The following is a 22372-nucleotide window of genomic DNA, read 5'->3' on the forward strand; positions in this document are numbered from 1 at the left end:
CATCTGCTAACCAATTTTTCACAAGCAGGATTTGATGCACTTATTTATGATGTCCAGTACGTCGCCACGTGGCTGCAGGGGTGGGTAAGCAGCAGTATGAATAAAGACTCTCCTCCTTCTATTTTGTTAATGCAGGAACTTAACTCAGTCATCTTTTAGTAACAAACGCCCTTCAGATAATTTCCCCAGCCGTAGGTATTTTCAGCCTAAGAAAATTATTGGGAGGAGTTTATCAATTTATTGTGTGTGAAATTGTTAAGATGTCAACAGTACTTTTGCTGTGTTTCACAAACAAGAGCACATTCAATTAAAATTTCTTTGCAATACACAAACTTTTCAAATTCACGAGGTTGTCCCGTTCGTCAGTTATTTGCCTGATTGCTTAAGCCACATAGTACTATTCAGAAGATCATTATTTGTGTCTATATTGCTCTAGCAGTTTCAGGTTTTCACATCTTATATTAAAATGGTGTAACTGAGTCTTCTTAAATACAACTCTAACTTTATTTAAAGTGTGAATAGATTTCACTCTTTCTTATAAAATATTGTACAATTTAAATGATCAAAACTATTTTCTTAGCCACTGTTATTTCCTTTCCTCAGGACCAGCCTTTGTCCTCCCCCGACCCCCAAGAATTTCCTTCCACTTCTTCCTCAACACTGTTATAAAACCAACCTCCTCCCTTTCCCATACTCTTCCCTGACTGCTCAGCAGGGCCCAGCATGGTTTTCCAGTCCTCTGTGGCAGAAAGGCTGACTGGATGGGGAATGCACAGGTAACACCCAAGGGAAAGTGGTATGCTTTGTTGCGTGTGTTTCAGAGAAGAGCTAGTTGGCTTTTTTAAGTGGGTCACTGTTTTTGAGCCTGGATAACTGTGTATAGCCAAATAGTTGGCTGAGGTCACTCAGACCCTTGTAATGCCTTTGTCTAGGTTTCCTCAGATATGGGCTCGTGGCAACTGGATCTAGTGGCTACACATACCATTTGTCTCCCTGTAAATTACTGTTAGGAGCAGAAAGAATGACACATTGGGAAGTAGGGCTTAATGGTTATTTCTTTTTCAGAGCGTGGACACCAAAACACCAGGGCAGAAAGTTTTTGGTTTTGTAGGCAATGAGCCAGGGCCAGCTAAGACCACAGGAAGCAAGGCAGTGAGGGAAGGAAAGGTTTAATGACATAAGTCTAGAGTAAGTGAAGATCTTTCTCAAACCCTCTCTCTATCTCTCACATCCTGCAAGCATCAGGATGATTCTAGAAAGAGGACAAAACAGAAGAAAAGGATTCTGCTGTGGTGATAGGAAAAGACAGGAGATGACAGCTGCTCAGCGCTGCAGAAGGGCCTTCTGCAATCTGTAGCTGGCCGTTTTTTTCTGTTCTGGGAAGGTGTGTTGGGGGCCAGACTCCAGGCCCACAAAGACTTCATCAGCTCTGTTCCTTGTTCTAAAAGAGAAAGACTGTGTGCGGTCCCACGCTGGACACAGTCAAGACCACAGGGTTCTCCAGTTCTTCGCCAGTCATTTCCATAGTGCTCCAGGAGTCTTCATCCTGCCTGGTGCCTAGCTGTTGGCTGGTTGCCATGCCCCAGGCAAAAACGCAATCATCCTTGGACATGGCATACCCTACAGAAGCCCCATAAGCCACCGAAGAGATAGATGATGGCAGCTTGGAAATGAGAGTATGTATGCTCTTCTCTGCTTCCTTCCCTGGGCACAGCAGCCTGTACCCAGGCCAGACCAGGCTGTGTGATTTTCCTTCTGAATTCATGATGCTGGGCCTCTTCCTTCTGAATCCATGCAGACTGTATAATGCTGGGCCCCAGAAAAGCCCACCCAGTCTAGAGTGGCATTACTGGAGAATGTCAAGTTCTGAGGAAAGAAGCAAGATCCAGTACTTGGAATTATAAGCTGTTGAAAGTTAGAGAATCCAAAGCCATACACATGGCCCTTCTGAGATATGGCAATAGTAAAATAGACACCACAGAAGGCATCCTGGGACCACACACAGCCCTGGTTTCCCCTGGATTTCAGCAGCACACATTTGGGGACTAGGAGTCCTGCAAGGCTCTGACTGCCACCTCGATTGGCAAATTACTCAGGCCCATGGCCCAGCCGACCCTGCTCTCCACAACCCACAGTGTGGAGGTCTCCATCAACTGTCAGCATCACCAAGTGGCCATTCCCTGAAGCTACCTTTACTACTAGAATATCCAGCTGCACTTGAACATGGTGCCTACCATGCTCTTCTTCATGGGTTTCAACAACACGATCATACCATCACTGTCCCCCAAAAAGCCCCATAGGAAGATCACGGAGGGCTGCTGTGTGACTGTCTCCTGCTGACACTTGTACCACCTTCTCTTGTGGTTCTGCTTTCCCAGGGACCATCTCTGTGCCCTCGACTGATGAGTCCCTTCTCAGGGCACCGTCATCATTGCAGCCGAAGAAGTAGACCTGGCCACTTCGGCTCAGGCACAGGGTATGCGTGCTCCCAGGCTGCACAGCATCTTGCAGAACTAATACTAAGGCCAGCTTCTTCCTCTCCAGCACGTGCTCACCCGGACCAGCTGGCCCACCTTCTCCCTGGCCCAGTGTCAGCACCAAGCCTGGTTCTGTGTTGTGGGTCCTGTGTGAGACTTTCGCCTTCTTGCTTTCGGGAATGGCATTTTCTGGGGGTGCTTTTCTCTTAGCTGCACATTGGCTACATTTTGTAAGGGGGGAGGGTTTAGGTCCTTGGTTGATGCTTCATCCTCTGCAAGGCCCTGAGGGTACTAGTTAGATGGGTCTTTTGATCGTCTTATGGGGTTCCAGGTCCTCTACTTCTTCTTTTTCTTGTGGAGCTCCATGCGTTTTATTTTGCCTCCCACTTTTCTACAAGACTCCAAACTCATCACCCAAAGTTTGGCTGTGAGTCTCAGTGCCTGTTTTGAGGAGGCATTGATTATGTAAGCATCTTTAACTAGTGAGCTTTCTGAAAAGCATTGACACTAATTTTTAGTGTTAATTTTGTATCCTGACACTTTAAGCCAGCCCACAGCTTAAATAGCCTCTGGGTAGCCAACCCAGGCGTGCCACGTGGGCAATGCAGATAGGTCCACATACATGGAAGCAAGCCAGATCCTCGGCCTTAGCCAAATGTGGAGTTGTTCGTGACAGAGAGCACTCACCATCGGGAAGGTGGAATTCAGAAACCAGCTCCATCTTTAAGGCATAGCATTCCGCTGCTCTCTACAGTTCCCCCTTTTTGTTTTAGACGCATCAGGCAAGAGTAGAGGTCTGATCTCTGATATTAGAAATAAATTGGGACTTTGTACAGATGTTCATTTAGGTGTCATCCACCCAAAGAGTATCAGACCCGTCTGATACCTTTTTCTCAGAGGCGGGACCTGGGGCATCAACCCGCATGCAATCAGACATGCTCTTCTCTGGGTCCAAAGCGGCTGACCCTGAGTGCAGTGCTTAGCCTCGCATCCTGAGCGTATCATTTTAGCTTTTTATGGTATCCAACCATGCTTGGGGAGAATGTCCTGCTTCAATGGCTGTAAAGGCCTGAATGATCATGGCTGCATCAAACTGTTGTGAGACTCTAATCTTGCATATATACCACAGGCAAACCAAGGAGACCAACACCAGAAGGCCTGCTAACACTCCCATGCCTGCCCATTCCTTCAGATGATTCATGGCTGCAGCAATCCATGTTGATAATCCTGTGGCTAGTCCTGCGTCCACTCCGGTAGAATTTACTGTGACAATGGCCACTCTCAGCTGCTCCATCGTAGTATCGAATTCTCCAGTCCAATTACCTAAAATATAGCTCGATAATTGTTTAGACAGATTTGCAGCACAGGAAAAATTCTCATGTTGTATGCTAGTGACACAAAGTCCAGCATACTTTCATTGACAGCCAGGTTGAGCGATTTGCCATAGGGTATCAATTTGCTCCTGCAAGAGGTCAATCCTCTGATTGAACACCATCAAGCTTCCTTTTAGTTGAGCATTAATTCCTTTATGTACAACTAAGGCATGAGCTACATTGGCTAAATGATTATTCAGGGTCTGAGCCAGTATGACTCATGGCTAATGCCCTGGTGGTAGCTCCAACAGCCGTCAATGAGATGGTAGTAACAATGGTGGCTGTAGTTCCAAGATCCCTTTTCTGTCTGAAGAGAGTCATAGCGTGAGGGGCATCAATGGGCACAGGCACCCAGTGAGGCATGCGAGTAACCAGGGCATACCTAAATTTACTAGCATTCCAGCATTGGGCAAAAAAGCAAGTATCATTACCACAATTACTTGGCTCTATCTGGCTAATAATGAATAAAAATGGGGGATATAGACAAACAGTTGCGGGCTTATAGGAAATATTATGAGAAGCCTTAACCCCTCGTTGGAACATCCTGCGTCAGTTCTAGAACTAGCAGTGGTGTTGTCCGAGGTCTGAGTAGGTTCAGGAGACCATTGCCCCCAGGGGCAAGACGTGCTCCATGCCAATTGACTAACTCCATGTTTTCCTCCAATTTTTAAATTCATTTAAGGTTCTTAAATTATTTTTTCCCTTTTTTCTTAAATTTTTCATCAATTACACTTTATTCATTCTGCATACCCCCATAAGCCCCTCCCTCCTCTCCTCCCAATCCCACCCTCCCTCCTCCCTCTGCTTGCATGCCACTCCCCAAGTCCACTAATAGGGGAGGTTCTCCTCTCCTTTCTGATCTTAGTCTGTCAGTTCACATCAAAAGTGGCTGTATTGTCCTCTACTGTGGCCTGGTAAGGCTGCTCCCCCCCCAGAGGGAGGTGATCAAAGAGCAGGCCAATCAGATTATGTCAGAGGCAGTCCCTCTTCACATTACTATGTAACCCAATTGGACTCTGAACTGCCCTGGGCTACATCTGTGCAGGGGTTCTAGGTTATCTCCATGAATAGTCCTTGGTTGGAGTATGAGTCTCTGGGAAGTTCCCTATGTTCAAATTTTCTTGTTCTGTTGCTCTCCTTGTGGAGACCCTGTCCTCTCCAGCTCTTACTATTTCCCAGTTCTTACCTAAAATTCCGTTCACCTGCCCAACAGTTGCCCATCCGGCTCAGCATCTGCTTTGATAGTCTGAAGGGCAGAGGCTTTCAGAGGCCCTCTGTGGTAGGTTCCTAGGTTGTTTCCTGTTTTCTTCTTCTTCTGATGTCCATCCTCTTTGCCTTTCTGGATGGGGATTGGACGTTTTAGTTAGGGTCCTCTCTCTTGCTTAGTTTCTTTAGATGCACAGGTTTTAGTGGGTTTGTCCTATGTTGTATGTCTATATGAGTGAGTATATACCATGTGTGTCTTTTTGCTTCTGGGACAACTCACTCAGGATGATCCTTTCCAGATCCCACCATTTACCTGCAAATTTCATGATTTCCTTATTTTTCATTGCTGAGTAATATTCCATTGTGTAGATGTACCACAATTTCTGCATCCATTCTTCAGTTGAGGGGCATCTGGGTTGTTTCCAGCTTCTGGCTTTGAAACTTTTTACAGTTAGAAAATTTTGTTGATGAGTTTCTAATTACCCTTCTGTATAGAGTGTTATCTGCAAGCAAAGAAACTTTGGCTTCTTCATTTACTTCCTAAATTTCTTTCATTCATTTATTTTGTCTTCTGGCTTTAGTTACAACTTCTACTAAATTGTTGAAAATAACTGGTCAAAGTGAATGTCCTCTTATTCTTGTTTTTAGTGGAAATGCTTTGTGCTTCTCCTAGTCTTAGTCACAGAAGCTTATTCTATTTTATTACCATATTTTAAGAGGTTTTAGCATTGTTTCTGAAATTCAGAATATGCTCAATCAATTGATTTATTACTTTTTTAAAAATTTTTATCCAAAGCATTGTAGGGAAAAAATCTCTGGTTTACCTACATATACAATTCTAGTTCCACATTAAAACTCCACAATTAAAATTAAAATTATTGACTGTGTGGAATTAATTGAGCTACATTAATGAGGAGAATTTGTAGCAATAAAGTCATTGTAGTCACCAGCCATCATTTTAGAAAATGCAAAATAGGGTGATACAAGACCATAGAGAGAATCTACACAGTCTGATCTATACTGTCAGCCTTGTCCTATAATAGGGGTCCTTGAACTGCTAGGTAGATTATTAGATAAACCTTACTTTCCTCCAATTACAGTTTGATATAGCTAAATTAGATAAAAACATATGACATATTAGAAAGTGAATCCATGTAGTATTCTGAATGATCCATAGAAATTAACTGATAATTAATTAAAACAGTTTTCTCTCATTCGCATTCCTTTCTAGTAATGTGGTTCTAATTTTCTTAGACTGAATAATTATGGATTTAAAGTAACTTTAAAACATTTTCTTGCTTTATTTTTAATGCATACTTCTTAAACATTTTTGGCATGACAGTTATTATGTTGTTATAATACTGCATTTAGAAGTGTTTGCCAGGAATTTGAACTCTTAAAAGTAATCTGTTAAACATAATAAAAGCCCTCACTTTTAGAAAAACTTTAAATTGGTCCAAATTCCACTTTCTCACTACTGTATAAAATAAAGCGATTTTTTTCTCTGTTAGAAGATTATGATTTATTATTACTGAACCAAGAGAAATTTCTAAAGTAATTTAATGTAAATATCTTCAAGTAGTCTAGGTCAGTAAAACAAGCTTGATCTTCAGAACAATATTTTCCTGTAGACAAGAATAGTTTGTCTCACTTTATAGATGAAGAAACCAAGGTTACATGAGCTGTCTAGCTGCAAATCTCAATCAATCAGTCATTCAGCATGCAGGCTCTTCATGTTATATTTCTTCTCACTTGGTTTACTTCCGTAATACTCAAAGGCACTACTCCAGGCAGAAACAACAGTGCTGTCAAATTAAACAACGTTTAGTGCATCTGACTTCAGTCAACTGAACCATGAACACTCCTGACAAAATATTTTATTTAGAAAAATTAAATTTCTATAGAAATGGAGGATATGCACACATGGGTACATATTTCTTCTATTTTGCAATCTTTACCCCAATGTGCATCATACCTATGGGCACTCTCAAATGTAATAGAATATATATTTTATATATTATATTATATTATATTATTATATTATATTATATGGCAATTATTGCTTCCATCTTTAAATGTGTGAACAGAAGCTTCTTAAAAGAAGTATGATACTCTTGCCAACCTTATTGCATCCAGTCTTTCCAGGAACATTTTAAATATTTGAAGAGGTGTGTCTAAATAAAGGATGCTTAAGAGAAGAGAAAAGTTATGTTCAGTAGCTCAGATACAGCAAAGCATATTTTTAATGTATTCCCCAGGTGAAACATTCAGCATATCTCACTTACAGTATTTCCATTACATAATGATTGTTTTCAAATATCAAGCAGAGCCAAACAAACAAAAAGAAAGAAGTAACCTGTATTTAGGAAAATATAGCGTATGTTCTTAAGAAATGTGGCTGCAGTGTCTGAACTAGTTAAACACAAAAGTGTTTATTTTTTGAGAATAAAGGTAGAATAAATTGACGTGATAGCTGATTGGCATGTGGCACTCTAGTAAGTGAATGAGGCAGACTTATCTAGTTTCTATTAAGCCCCCCCCCCAGAGACTTATTACATACTCAGTAATGAATTAATAGTAAAGCAAAAGTGAGAGAAGAAAGTCCTTTACAGTAGTGACTGTATCCTAGTTGCTTCATTCTGAAATGTTACATTCAAGCAGGTTTTATTGTCTCAGATGATCTTCCTTGGTATAATTGACCCTGTTTTCTAATACCTACATGTGAGGCATCACTTGTTTGGTTTTTCTCAGGCTTCACTGCCATAGATAGTAACCAGCAATTCGCTGAAAGTTTCGTCAAAGGCAATTGTATCACATAATCATTATGAAATGTGAAAAAAACAAATTAGTCACAACCAGGGCACTTAGTTATTAGCAACATTCAAAATGGCGTTCCTTAACAGGTGGAAATGACCTACAGATTATTCACGAAACCTATTTGTGTTGAGGGTCTTTAAAAACTTGAATAGCAGGCAAGCTAGATGAATTAGCTTCCCGCTTCTAGGGTGTTCTACTGCTAGTCATTTATTTACTTCCACAATAGATTTAGGCAAAATATAGCTAACCCATATCCAGAAAAAGAAGAAACAGGTGATTATAAATAAGCTTAGATTTGACAGAAGTGCTGATTGGTATGAGAGCCCTAACAAGACCAGTGACAAAAGTGCTTGGGGACCCATAAGCCCTGCATGGCTGCTTCAGTTAGGCAGGTGGCTGCAGATTTCTTACACTATAAATTACAGAAACAGTTGGAGCTCACTTTTCCACATCAGCTTTCCTGTCAGAACCCTGACAAGGTGATCTGTGGTGTTGACTTTTCTAAGCAACTGAAGTTCAAAGGCAGATAGTCTCAGTATGAAATGCTTGGTTTAACCAAAATGTGTTTCCATCACTACTGACTTGTAACTTCCAAATGACTTCTCCTGTCTCTGCATCCATTTTGGGAAGAAAAATTATATTTGGGTGTGATGTACTAATTGAGGTTCCAGACCAATAAATCAGATAACAAATATGTATAAAAATGTTTTAAGTGATTATCATTGAGTATAAGATATAATTTCTCCTATCTCTTTCATCCTTGCCTTTATTTCTTTGACTTGGACTTTTTTTTACTGCTTTATGTGTTAGAGATATTTTTGGGTATTCATGCCACGAATTTTGTGGTTAATAAGTATATCTAAATAGAGATATTTTGGAGACCACTGGATAGGGCTCATGTGTTAGGGCAGCCAGCAGCTAGCTTAACAACTTGAGTTCCATCCTGTGGCCCTCATGGTAGAGAGAACCAATATGTACAATAAACAAATATTATTTAATTATGCATGCTAGCTATTTGGGGCAGTTTAAGTTCACTGGCGTCAGCTATTCAGTTTTTCTTAAAACTTAGAAAAAAAATTGAACAAGCTTTACCTTGGCCAGACTTTTTAACTTTGAAACTATTTGCTGATTGACAATATTCAATGCATAGTTATTTGTGGAGCTAGAGTGACATATGTGGAAGCCCAAACCTATCAAACTTCATCATATATGTGTGCATATGCACATATATGCACATATGCTCATATACGTGGCTGGAGACCCAGAGGTAGAGAGAGAGAACACTATCAAATGAAATATTAGCTACTTAGTATATTGACTTTAAAAATCACAAGTAAGAAATAAATAGTACTAGTAATGATCAGGAGTTTTATGCTTATATTAGCAGATACTTGATATGTTCTCAAATAAATATAGGATAAATCTTATGATAACATAAAATTTTGCAAACATATATGCTATTTTGTTATTTATAAAATATTAGTAAGCGTGTAAAATACTAGGTATCTGGAACATTTTAATAGGTGATTATTATTGTATTTGCTCATGCTTTTCCTTCGGCCCAGCTCCTTTGCCATTCATCTCATGTGTTTCTTCTGGTTTCTCATCACATATACGCATATGCTTTTACATGACCTGTACACACAAGAAAATGAGCGATATTTCCCTTTCTCGATTTAACAGGTTTCACTTAATAAGAAAATTCCCTACATATATCTGGCTAGATTCATTGTTCAAGTTCCATATAGCTGGAAAATGTGGGATACAGAAATAACGTAGAAATCTGTGGTGAAGTGTTTAAAGAGTGAACTTCAGCTCTAACTAAAAGCTTCATCTGTGTACCTGGAGGGAATGCTGGGGTTCAGTCAGCTGTAAGCACCAAGTAGAGGAGTCAGTCAGGTGCAAAGGAAAATAGCTTCCTTCTGATTAGAAGTAGAGAACGAGGGGAAATTGCTCTACTGATGAGCAGGCACATAACAAAATGAAGATTGGAGTGCCTTTTTTTCCCCCCTAACCGTGCTCTCTCTACATCTTCCTGAAGAGAGAAAGGGAAAGAGAGTGATATAACAAAGAGTAAGAGGAAATAGAGCATGGATTTCTAGATAATTAGGAAAATCAGGAATGGAAAAAAGTAATAACTGTCTCACCATTAGACTGTGGTGGGAGAACCGAGTGGAGAAACCTACATACGTAAAACTCACTAGCACACTTGTCAAATGGAGCTACTTTGTTATTCACATGTCCTTGTTATATCAAAGGACTCAGAGGTTGTTTGGTCAAAATTTTTCTTCTAGATACAAAACGTCATTGTGGGGAAAGACAACTTTTGATTCACACAGACCTGGGTTTATATGGCAACTAAGTCTGGTAAGGACAGCCTGATACATATTTTTAAACATATGTGGTTCAGTTTTTCTTATTCTTATTTGAGTGAAGAATAGACACCATATTCCAAAAGCATTGTATTGACAACAAAATCATATTTTCTATGCTTTGTTGCAGAAAATGCTAAATGTACTTCATCTAAAAAAATCTGTCTAGATCACATCAGATATATTTCCTTTTTACACAATTCTGTCTCATTTTTATGCATGTGTTTTGTGTTCACTTGTGTTCATACTTCAAATGTATGCACATGAATGCCAGAGGTCAACATTAATTGTCTCTCTCACTTACTCTCAACCTTACTTTTTGAAATATGATCATTCAATGAACCAGTCACTTGTTTGGCTAGACTACCTTAGACTACCTGGCCTACCGGGAAGCTCTAGAGAGCTGCGTGTATGCACCTCATTTTAAGAGGTTCCAGAAATACATATGTGTGCATGGAGCTTGACATAGGAGTTTCAGGCTTGTACAACAAGAATTTTAGCTTTGAGTTGCCTCTCAGACAGCCTGTTTGCTGTAAAAATTCATCTTGAATTTCAATTATTAAATGCTTAGTGATATCTTGAAGCAGAGCTGCTTGATAAGTCCTAGATATTGACTATAACCTTTTACTAAATTGGTATCTCCTGTAGACACATTTGACTCTATATTGGCAGGTACTTACTTCTGGAGCTTGTATTCTGATGCAATAGTCTATGGCTCTGCTAATGATGATGGAATTTATTTATTGCAAAGCTATTGTTTTAAAAAGGTATAACCTAAAAATGGAATTCATTATTTATCCCTTCAAGGTGAAACTACTGCATACTAAATTATTAGAAATAGATATATTTTTTAATTTAATTAAATTTTTATTTATTACAGTTTAAACAAAGTACATTATCAACTGACCTGATTTCATAGAGTCTCTAAATTTGTCTGTCCTGAATGTATCTTCAAAATTTATTCTGGATTTTTTTTGGTTATCACCTCCTTTTAAATTAAGCTGTATAATAAAAATCAGTCACCCAAACAATGTGGATAAACTAGCCAGAAGGATTTGCTATCTAGTTGTATTTGGTTGTGTTAAAACACACTATGTTACAAATAAAACTGTTACAAACATGGTTGAGCAAATGTCCTTGTTGTATACTTGAGCATCTTTTGGATATATGCCTAGGAGTGGTATAGCTGGATCTTGAGGAAGCACCATTCCTAATTTGTCTGAGAAAGCGTCAGATTGATTTCCAGAGTTGTTTTACAAGTTTACATTCCCACCAGCAGTGGAGGAGGGCTCCCCTTTCTCCACAACCTCTCCAGCATGTGTTGTCCCTTGAGTTTTTGATCTTAGTCATTCTGATGGGTGTAAGGTGAAATCTCAGGGTTGTTTTGATTTGCATTTCACTGATGACTAAGGATGTTGAGCATTTCTTTAAATGTTTCTCTGCCATTTGGTATTTTTCTACTGAGAATTCTCTGTTTAGCTCTGTACCCCACTTTTTAATTGGATTACTTGATTTGTTGCTGTTTAACTTCTGGAAACAATCCAACTCAAATGAGGAATGGATACAGAAATTGTGGTACAGCTACACAATGGAATTTTACTCAGCAATAAAAAACAAGGAAATTATTAAATTTGCAGGTAAATGGTAGGAACTGGAAAAGATCTTCTTGAGTGAGGTATCCTAGAAGCAGAAAGACACACAGGGTATATACTCACTCATAAGTGGATATTAAATGTATAATACAGTATCAACAAACTAAAATCTGTACACCTAAAGAAACTAATCAAGAAGGAGATTCTGGCCAAGATGCTCAATCCCCATTCAGAAAGGCAAAAAGGATGGATATCAAAAGAGGGAGAAAACAGCAACAGGACTGGACCCTGCCACAGAGGGCCTCTGAAAGGCTCTACTCTGCAGGGTATCAAAGCAGATAATGAGACTTATAGCCAACGTTTCGGCAGAGTTCAGGGAATCTTATGAAAGAAAGGGGAGATAGAAAGACCTGGAGAGGACAGGAGCTCCACAAGTAGAGTAACAGAAGCAAAAAATCTGGGCACAGGGGTCTTTTCTGAGACTTATACTCCAATCAAAGGCCATTCATAAAGAGAACCTAGAACCCCTGCACATATGAGGCCTGTGGCAGTCCAGTGTCCAGGTGGGTCCCATAGTAATAGGAGCAGGGACTGTCTCTGACATGAACTGATTGGCTTGCTCTTTTATCACCTCCCCCTGAGGCAGGAGCAGCTTTATCAAGCGACAGAAGAAGACAATGCAGCCAGGCTTGATGAGATCTGATAGACTAGGATCAGAAAGAAGGGGAGGAAAACCTCCCTTATCAGAGCACTGGAGGAGGGCACAGGTGGGAAAGAGGGAGGGGAGGAGGGGGGGAGCTACAGAGGGGATACAAAGTGAATAAATTGTAATTAATAAATATAAAAATTAAAAAAACACACTATGTGATGGTAGAATTTCTTTTATCTTTCATTAATCAAGTAAGATTCATAATATATGCAACTCCTTGACAAATAACAGAATACATAGGAAACTATGTAATATTCACTGAAGTAAATCTCTTCCTCTTCATTCACAATGAATGATATTAAATAGAACTTTCCTGAAAAATATATGCTCATCATTAAAAACTCACCTTGATTAGTTTTATCTGCCAGTGATATTTCTAGTCATTTGTACTTCATATTTGTATTAGGTAAAATATATAAAATGCCTCTATTGTCACATTATATAAGGAGAATGTTATGTTATGGCATTGCTGGGTCTTGAGGTAGCACTATTCCCAGTTTTCTGAGAAAGAACTAGATTGATTTCTAAAGTGCTTGTACACGTTTTCACTCCCACCAGCAATAGAGGAGGGTTTCCCTTTCTCCAAATCCTCTCAAGCATCTGTTGTCATTTGAGAGTTTTTTATCTTAGCCGTAATCATGAGTGTGTTTTGGCTTCTTTGTCAAAAATCAAGTATCTATAGGTGTGTGGATTTATTTCTGAGCCTTCTATTTGATTCCATTGATTCTCCCGGCTGTTTCTCTGCCAGTACCATGCAGTTTTTATTACTGTTGCTCTATTGTACAGCTTGAGATCAGGTATGGTGATACCACCAGAAGTTCTTTTGTTGTAGAGGATTGTTTCAGAGATTCTGGGTTTCTTGTCATTCCATATGAAGTTGAGAATTTATCTTTCAAGGTCTGTAAAGAATTTTGTTGGTATTTTTATGGGAATTGCATTGAATCTGTAGATTGTTTTTGGTAGGATGGCCATTTTCACTATGTTAATCCTACTGATCCAGGAGCATAGGAGATCTTCTGATATCTTATTCAATTTCTTTCTTCAGAGACTTGAAGTTTTTTCATACAGGTCTTTCACATGTTTGGTTAGAGTCACACCAAGGTACTTCATGTTATTTTTGGCTATTGTAAAAGGTGTTTTTCTCTCTAATTTCTTTCTCAGCCCTTTTGTCTTTTGTATACAGGTCTTAAACTGTTTTATTTAGTTTCTTCTCCCGTTTGCTTGTGTTTTACCGTACTTATTTTTTTAAATAAATTTTTATTTTTTTTATATTAACTACAGTTTATTCACTTTGTATCCCAGCTGTAGCCCTTCCTCATTCCCTCCCAATCTCACCCTCCCTTCTTCATCTCCTCCCCTGCCCCTCTCCAACTCCACTGATAGGGGAGGTCCTCCTCCCCTTCCATCTGACCCTACCTTATCAGGTCTCTTAGAAGGATTTATTCAGTTCTTTCACCAATTTAATTTATTTTCCTGTATTTCCCTGAGGGATTTATTAATTTCCTCCTCAAAGGTCTCGATTACCTTCATAAGTTTGATTTAAGGTCCATTTTTCTTACATTTCATGTGTTTTAGGTTATCCAGGTCTTGATGGAGTGGTATAGCTGTTTTCTTGTGTTCCTGTGTAGCCCTGGGTTTTCTTGAGCTTGTTGTCATTCTTCCCTTAGCCATCTGGCTTTCCCTGATGTTGGCAGGCTTGGAGTACCTGATGGCTGCAGTCCCCTGAGTTTGCCCTGGAACTGGCATCATGACCTCCATTTCTTGGTTTCTCTAGAGGAACACTGCAGGCAGTTAGCTAAGGGAGGTGTCTCACCTGGTAGTCCCTGGTCCCTGCTGCCTCTGGGATTGCGGTAGATCTTAGTATAATTTTCAGGTCATACTTATTCAGGAGTTGAGAGGTATTAGAATTCTGATTCTACTAGAAGAGTTAAATCCAACTTATTTTAACATAAATTTATTCTCTGACCTCTCTAATATACATTAAAAACAATAGAACTGGGTTAATTACCCCAGTCCAAGTATATTACATCACTAACTAGCATGGTCCCGTGTACAATTCTCTACATTAGTATCGATTCCTCAAAGACTATAGGTATCATTCCACAACTGAACCTAATCTTACCACTATTTATAGGTTGTATCAAGCCAAGAAACCTGAAAAATTAAATGTGGTATACTCCCTCACTGACTCCTGTGAAATGCTACAGCCAACCATTTATGTACATAAATCACTTTTTATTGGAACATAGACATGTTCATTCATTTATATATTCTGTGTGACTACTACTTTCATGCTGTAATGACCAAAAAATGGTATTGTGTATTTCACAAAGTCTGAAATATTTTCTTTGAGATCTTTTACCAAACAAAAACAAAAACATGTGCCAACTACTGTTCCACATTCCACACTCCAAATAAAAGATGCATTTGAACTGTGCAATAGGGGAATATATATTGCATCTGTCTAAATTCTATAGAGAAATATGTTCAAAGAATAACTTAAACACTTTTGACATGAAAGAATAGTCCCTGTGACACAACTTACATTTGAATTTTGAAGTATCTATTTTCTGGGATAAAGTATATCTGATAGTTACATACTTAGAATGAGCATATTTTAATACAATCACTCAAATACAAGTATGTTCAAATTATATACAGATATACATATGTGTATACATATGGAGTTGAACCAAACTATTAATAAAACTATTAGATAATTGTAATGGTTTCATATTTGTAAAAAGACAATACTTCCCAATATTTTCTGACAGAAACTAAATTTGGAATTGACTCCTATGTTCCAGTGTTCCAAGAAATCACAACATGATCACTGTAATTATAGTAGATTGAGCAGTAAAGGGAAACTCAAGCAATGTTTCATCTGAAAGAAAAAGAAAAAGATGTTATGTTAGAAATTTTTTAATGAGAAGAATTTTTCTTTTTGGTCATAGCATGATCACTGTATGGAACATAAAACATGATATTTATGACTTAAATGTATAGAATAAAATACTTTTATAAGGCAGGAAAACATTTTTTTCTGTTAAATTTATTACAGCGGATTTTAATTTTGACCTTAAACCTGGGTTGCTGGACCTGCAACAAAATAAATAGAAGCATATGCGTTTGGACAACATTCAAATTAGAAGCTTGCTTATAATAGCATAAAAGGAAGCAAAAAGGGGTGGTGACAAATTTTGAAAGAAAGTTTTATCCCATGATCAATATCTCATGTTTCTCATTTCCTTCTAAATGTATTAAATATAGTAAATACTGACTGTTCAGGTAATTTATTAAGTAGTGAAAATTTTGTTCCCATTAAATTTGTTTGTTTTTTTTATCTGTCTATATGGAATACACATGCATGTAGATATGCATGCTTGTATGTATGTGTTCAAGTGTGTGTGTGTGTGTGTGTGTGTGTGTGTGTGTGTGGAGAAAGAGAGAGAGAGAGAGAAAGAGAGAGAGCACTTTAGAGGCCTGAGGTTGATGTCAGAATTTTTTCTCTCTTGTTCTTCCGCTTTACTCTTTAAGACATAATCTCTAGTCCCAATTTATTTCTAATATCAGAGATCAGACCTCTACTCTTGCCTGATGCGTCTAAAACAAAAAGGGGGAACTGTAGAGAGCTGCAGAATGCTATGCCTTAAAGATGGAGCTGGTTTCTGCCTTCCACCTTCCCGATGGTGAGTGCTCTCTGTCAGGAACAACTCCACATTTGGCTAAGGCCGAGGATCTGGCTTGCTTCCATGTATGTGGACCTATCTGCATTGCCCCCGTGGCATGCCTGGGTTGGCTACCCAGAGGCTATTTAAGCTGTGGGCTGGCTTTCCCCGGGGTCCGAGGATTGTTCAATGTTCCTGAATAAACTGCATTGAAAAAAAAAAAAAAAGACATAATCTCTCACTAAACCAGAGTTAGTGGTTCTGCCAGCTAACTTATTCTGAGAATCTGCTGGAATGCCAAGTCTAGAATGGATGGGAGGTGCCATGCCCAACCAGCACATGTAAATTAGATGTAAACTCCAGTTTTCATACTTGTACAAGCACTCCACCTGCTGAGCCATCCTCCCGATTCCTTTGAAGGTTTTTGATAATGATTTAAAAGACATTTTTTTAATTTATTCCACTATAAATCTTATCATTTCATAATTTATATACATTTGGTCATCTCTTTGCAACTTTAAAAGCTTGCTGTACTCTTATGTATATATCAAGGTTTATTCTGCAGTACTTTTTGACTAGTTTGGCTAAATAATGAATGTGATAGGCAATAAACGGTTAGATCTACAGAAACTCCAGTTCTGATTCAAATCTTTACTTTGCCTGAGGCAAGCTAATGTCTGCTGATACCTGTCACCACCCATATCAGTCATTTTGTTAACACAGCCTTGGTTTAGTACTCTGCACAGTCACTGCTGATCACACGATGCTCTTCATAACTTGGATGTGACACGCTGCCTGATGATCTTTTGTTTCATGTGTTCTCCTTTATTAGGGTCAGCAGAGTATTGACATTGAGTTATCATGTCACTAGGCATCTGGCCTGCTACTACATATTTGTCACAATGTCATAATACAAACATCTAAAAATGTCCAAAATTTTCCCCTACTTAATAGGGTGACTTTATTAGGTCACATTATAAAAATAAATTAAAAATAGCATGAAAGAGAAATATTACTGTTTGTGAAAATTATTATGTTTAGTATAGTAAATATGTTGAAGGTTATACCATATTATTGACTACATACAATAAGTGTAATAATTGTATACTTTCATGATATTCCTATATATATATTCATAGCATTTAATCAACCATGTACTTTGCCCCTAACATTGTTTTTTGAGATGGAAAGAGTTTATTACTGTTTGTAGCTTATAGTCCATCATGAAGGAAGTCAGGGTAATAACTCAAGGCAGGAACTAAAGCAAAGACAGTGGAGGAATGCTACTTTTAGGCTTGCTTCTCATTCTTTGCTCATCCTACTTTTATATATCACCAAGGACACCTTCCTCAGGGGCGGTACCTCACACAGTGAGATAGGATGTCCCTTATCAATCACTAATCAAGAAAATGCCTCCTAAGCTTGTCAAAGCTCCAATATGGTACAGGCATTTATTGAGCTCTCCTTTTCTAGATGACCTTAAATATTATCAAATTGATAAAAACATAACCAGCACAATGTCTTTCCCAACTCCATCCTTTAAGCATCCAAAGTTGCATGTTGTTTCTTTCCTTTTGAAGACTTTGTTTTTAGTGTTCTGCATTTGCTTGTATCTGAGTGTGGATATATAAAAATAAGTGTAGTGTCTGGGTAAGCTCTGGCTCCTCTGGAGCTGGTGTTACTGGCCATTGTAAATGGCTTGATGTGAGAACTCTGAAAGGAAAATATGCATTCTTTAAAGACTGAGTCTGTTCTCTAACCCTATATTGGTTGTTTCCAGTCGTGATTCTATACTATCTCATTTTATCATTATTATTATTATTATTATTATTATTATTATTATTTATTACAATTTATTCACTTTGTATCCTGGCCATGGCCCCCTCTCTTGTTTCTTCCCAATTTCACCTTCCCTCCCTTTTCTTCCCCTATGCTCCTCCCCTAGTCCACTGATAGGGAGGTCCTCCTCCTCTTCTGTCTGACCTTAGCCTATCAGGTCTCATCTGGACTGGTTGAACTGTCTTTCTCTGTGGCCTGTCAAGACTGTACCCTCCAGAGTGGAGGTGATCAGAGAGCCTGCCACTAAGTTCACGCCAAACACAGCCCCAGGGGTCAGATTTTTTGACTCAGTTGGTGTCCTTTGGAGCTCCTGTCTCCTCCAAGTCTTTCTATCTCCACCTTTTTTCATAAAATTCCATGCATTCTGCCCAAAGTTTGGCTATGAGTCTCAGACAAGTAGAGTCTTTCAGAGGCAGTCTGCTGTGCTCCTGTCCTGTTCACTCTCTTCTCCTGCATCCAATGTCTATCTTATTTGCCCTTCTGAATGAGTACTGGGCATCTTCTGTAGGGTCTTCCTTTTGCTTAGAGCTTCTTTAGGTGTATAGATTTTAGTATATTTATTCGATATTATATTTCTAATAGCCATTCATGAGTGAGTATATACCACATGTGTATTTCTGCTTCTGGGTTACCTCATTCAAGATGATCTTTTCTAGTTCCCAACATTTGTCTGAAAATTTCATGATTTCTTTGTGTTTTTAATATCTGAGTAGAATTCTATTGTGTAAATGTAAAAATTTCTGTATCCATTCCTCCGTTGAGGGGCAACTAGAATGTTTCCAGATTCTGGCTGTTACAAATAGAGCTGCTACAATATTCTTAACATTTTTATAGCTGTCTTGGGCAAAACTGTTTTTGAATTTGAAAATTTCACTTTTCTATGATATATCTGTTTTTTAATCGATGAGTGTTTTGATAGTTAGTTTAAACTGCCAACTTGACACATTAAGAAACACCTGGAGAGAAAAGCTCAGTGATGGATTCACACAACAATCTGGCTTGATTAGGTGCACATGTTTGTGACGGATTATTTTGACCTCATTAATTCACGTGTGGAAGGACTGTTGGTGGCACAAACCATACTGTTGGTGGCTAGGCAGTCAGAAGTGTATACCAGAGGGAAAGGGAGCTGAGCAAATTGTATAATTCTAAAACTTTATATTTATAATTGATCCAAATTCTAGTTTGCAAATAAAACAAACACTTTATTTTTTTCTTTTACTTTCAGCCACTAAAGGTTATAGCAGAAATTGTCTTTACATTCCCTTCTAAAACAATTTCAGTTACATTAAAAAAAATAACAATAAATTGCATATAGTGCTCATCAAGCAAGGTAGAAATTGCTTCCTGAAAAACAGAAACACAGTTCAGACCTTTGATTTTCCAAGATTGGTTACTGGATGGAATTACATGGCTGACTCCTTGTAAGGGGGACACAAGCCTAGTGCTATCTATTGAAGATTTCAGACAACTTGGAGAGCAGGAAGACACTTCTCATTATGGAGAATTGAAGGTAAGTGAAAAGACAAGATAGAAGACAGTGAAAGGGGAAAAGTGCCAGGCTTCAGGTTCAACAGACTACAAGATTCATAAAGAGATGATGAATGTAGGGAAGAAATAGCTTGAAGAAGACCAAAAAAAAAAAAGATGAAAAGGGCCAGGAGGTCTATTCCCAGAAACCATAGAAAGATAGAAAGTCTTACAAGGACATCACAAGCATTTCTGCAGGAGGGAGTCATAAAAGCTCTTCAATCAAAGGTGATTTCTCACCATAAGTAAAGCCTTAAAGTAATACTTGAAGGATTCAAATTATTTTCAGACAAGTTAGCATTGTTCTAGAAAAAAACTCAAGGAATTTTATAGGTCTACTCAATATCTGCCATCAAAAAACTATACACAATTTGACATCAAATTCAAAATTATATGGTATACAGAAATGAAGAAATTATGGCATGTGATAAAATTAATGAATTTGTTATAGCCAAGAAAATTTCTGATAAAAATAATTAACAAAAACATGAAAAATTACCGTGGTAAATTATGGTATGTTAACTAATTTACATATATTTTAAAGACATAAATTAATTTTCTGAAAGTAAAAAAGCACCATGTATGAGATAAAACAGATGAGTTGATGTTAGAAAGAGATAGTACTTATACAAAAAGAACTGCTAAACTTGGCAACTAACTTTGTAAAAACAGCAAAAATTTAAGAGTCACACATTCCCACAACATTGCATTTTAAGGTCCTATTTTCTGATATGATCTATTTGCCTCTGGGGCGAAACTGACATTGCCTTTGATATTTTGTGTATGGACTATGGAAAGATGAAAACTGGCCTGACGAGATATAGAAGACTTGTCCACTCATCTTGTGTTCATCACTACACATTGCGACTCACACCCAGTATCTCACTTCATGTGAGCTGCAGGTAGGCAAATGCCAGTCCATTCATTGTTGCAGTCCAGTGTCAAACGTGGATGTGACAAGACAAAGGAACCTAAGAGTCTCACGTGGTTAAAGTCTGCAGTAAGGCTTGATAGGTCAAGCTATTTGTATGTGTGTGTGTGCTTGCGATTACAACATTCTTAAAAATAATATTTAATATTCATTGACTTAAATGAATTGATATTGATGTTCATTCATTTGGTAGAATTTTGGTAGATAGCAAAGAATATTTATTATAATAAAAATTGGGAAAAAGTTAAGTATCTACTTTATCTCTGAAGCAGAAATGTGCAACACATTCTACTAATTAATATTAGATAACTTGTATTTTGAGAGATAAAATTGCTTTTATAGGTGCAATGCTTTTAATATTTTTGGCATTCCACACACATTAGTACATGTTACCATACAGATATCCTGTAATAAGGGATATCCTGTAATAAGGGAAGGCAGCCAGTAATTCTTCCTGATAAATCAATCATACTTTACTACTTCCAGAAATTGAAGATCCACCAAAATCAGTTACACTTTAGACGTAGTTTACATGATCAGACGCCAAATACCTTTAAGCCCAGCACTGGAGAGACTAAGGAAGATAGATATCTGTGAGTTCAAGGGCAGCTTGGCCAACATAGTGAGCTCCAGGACAGCCAGGGCTATGTATTTATACATGTATATATTTATACATAGTCCTGGCTATGTATCTACCTATCCCGATAATCCAAAAGAAAAAGAATAAAGAGAAAAATTATATATATGAAACATAAACACATATATGAAATGGCACAGAATCATGAGCTACTAGACAATACCAAAGGTCCTATTTCACTTTATCATTAGAGTTTGAATAGAAAATAATAGAACACTTGAGGCAATGATTGAAGTAATTTTTTAGTGTCTGGCAAGTATAACCTTTGGAAAAGGTAGTTATACATACATTTCCTGACCCTTGCACAGCTGCATGAGCATGGACCTTTGATGGAATACTTTCTTACTATGGGAGGAGGGAGGGAACCACAGGGGTGATACAAAATGAATAAAGTGTAATTAATAAAGAATTTAAACAAAAAGCAAACAAACAAAATCAAGAAGGCTAAGGATGATGAAATCTTGGTTTTTTTTTTTTTTTTTTTTTTTTAATAATTAAACAATGACCCACCCTGCTCTAGGAGCCCTATCATCTATACAGCCTCTGAAAAGTCTCCAGAATTCCAAACATAACAGAGTTGCAGAAACTACCTGTAGCTGGCAAAACCATGCTGTTGCTAGAGCATGAGGCAAATCGTTGTTGGCTGGTCCTCAGCAACCTTACGTCTCTACACCTAAGACTAAGACTTAAACATAATCTTATGATATTGCTGCATTTTTTTAAAGAAACCCAAACTCCAAAATTCTCACTATAATCTTCAGAACCTGTTTTTCTACATTTTAGAAGACATAAAATATAAAATTTGTGATTTCTTCCATTTTTAATTTTTTCTCTTCATGTCTTTTACTTTATAGCCATTCTCTAGCATGTGTTGAATTCCAGCACCATTTTGTAGAGGAGAAAGTAAGTCAGAATGGAGAGAAAAGCAGTGCTGGATTTGATGAAAAGGAAATATGTCATCAGACATGGGAGGAAAAACATGACTTATGGGCAAGAAAACTTGGATTAATTGAAGTATGTTTAGTAGGTTACATTTTTTGTTGTTTGTCTTCAATTCTAAATATTGCCTCCTCATTTTTCAGGGACTGGCATGGTTTCCTCAGATAGACGAACAAGACAGTACTTTTATTTATTTCTATGGATGTCCACATCAAAAGTGGAATGTATTTAAATGCCATTTTATTTAATTATTTTTTTTAATGTGCCTTGGTGTTCTATGGA

General features: G+C 38.0%; 1 pseudogene; it reads right to left on the bottom strand.

The window, feature by feature from the left end:
- Positions 1-1423: 1423 nt before the first annotated feature.
- Positions 1424-22372, bottom strand: part of LOC110562963 (regulator of chromosome condensation-like) — a 46320-nt pseudogene continuing 25371 nt past the window's right edge.

This window comes from Meriones unguiculatus, chromosome 18 (assembly GCF_030254825.1).
Source record: "Meriones unguiculatus strain TT.TT164.6M chromosome 18, Bangor_MerUng_6.1, whole genome shotgun sequence".
Lineage (NCBI taxonomy): Eukaryota > Metazoa > Chordata > Mammalia > Rodentia > Muridae > Meriones > Meriones unguiculatus.